Raw genomic sequence first — 1,639 nt, forward strand, 5'->3', positions numbered from 1 at the left:
TTAATAGCCCGTTTAGGATCAAAACTCTGTAAAAAAAAATAAATAAAATAAAATAAAAAAAATAAATAAAAAAACCTGTCAGATTGCTCCCAAAAACAGTGCAAAAATCCCTGTCAAGCAGACGCTGAATAATGAGTTTGTGCGTGAGACTCCCGCGCGGGCGCTCGAGCTGCAGCTGCAGGAGAAACTTGGAGCTGAAACATTTTCATCACATCCGGATTCCGATGATCACAACCAGCTGCATTCAGATGTTCGAGAACTGAGGCTGTTTGTTAAATGACTAAGTCTGTCTCTCACACTTGCAGGCATGTTCACCCAGCGACGTCGCATTGACTTCTGTTGTTCCCACCACACCTGACTAAAAATATAGCGTAGGCTACTTTTGAGCCTGGAACGACTAAAAAGTGGTTATTGTAATTATAAATAACAGTTTCAGACTTCTTGATTTCATGAGAATATTTTTACTTTGCTGTTAAACGTGTTACTAGCCTTGACAATTGCCTGATAAACAAATAAATAAATGTTTCTTTATTGTAAGTTTTTATTGGGTCTTATTGACTGAGTAATGTCTGACCATTTACAGTAAAACTTTACTTTTATATTAAAATTGTTACCAGCCTTGCAGGCAAATAAATAAATAAAAGCTTTCTATTAGGTCTCATTGACTTATTGATTACTTATTAATGATACATATATGAAAAATATTAACAGTCTATTTAATAAACCTGTGCCTATAATATACACTAAGAAAGATATTGTAAAAATATGATATGTGTTGAAGGAAATATCTGTAAATTAAATGGAAAATATCTATCATTTATCTATCTATATCTATCCACATCTATCCATATCTATCCATCATCTAACTATCTATCTATCTATAGGCTGGTGGCTAACAAAGGCAGTTAACCTCAGGTTTCGGAGATTTACATAATGGTGAGAACAACAGCTTTCTATTGTGATTACATCAATGCTTACTCAGTGTCTTTAAAACCTTTAAATTCTCAGCTGTCTGAAATCTGCACGCATACATACACAAAGAGCCCTCAACTGATTCAGTCCATTCTCGAGGTGGCCTTGCTGGTGGATAAAGCGTATGAGCATGGAAGTGATTGATGTGAAATATGCCCTCCTCATTGACTGGGTGAACTCCATTTTCTGCTTCTAATACAGAAATCACTCCAGGTCTGTGGCATAATGATTTACGATGAATCTGTGTCAATGTTAAACTCACAAACCCCACCTAATCCATCTTGCAGAGACCCTCCTCACTGCGGAGAAATGCTGCATTCTCCATTTAGAAGTGTTGAATCTATTACCCCACTGATTGGTAATAACTTTCGGCCTTTGCGCCCCTTAGACAGTAATTACTCAGATACTGATGCTCTTTGAGACCCGGCACTAAAGGCAAAACTCAGCATCAGCAGGGCTTAGCTGACCCACCTTGTTTTCAAAGTTATCACTTTAAAAGTTACAAGTATATTTAAGGAATAGTTCACCAGATAATGAAAATTCTTTATAAGCCATATCGTTGTGAGGAACAGATGAAAATTAAATCATTACTCCCTAACAATCTTCCCCAAATCCAAGTAATTTGGACTACTTTTATATATTGAGAAGAGCACTTTGCTGACACATC

The sequence above is a fragment of the Sinocyclocheilus anshuiensis genome, unplaced genomic scaffold (genome assembly GCF_001515605.1).
Source record: "Sinocyclocheilus anshuiensis isolate Anshui unplaced genomic scaffold, SAMN03320099.WGS_v1.1 scaffold183, whole genome shotgun sequence".
Lineage (NCBI taxonomy): Eukaryota > Metazoa > Chordata > Actinopteri > Cypriniformes > Cyprinidae > Sinocyclocheilus > Sinocyclocheilus anshuiensis.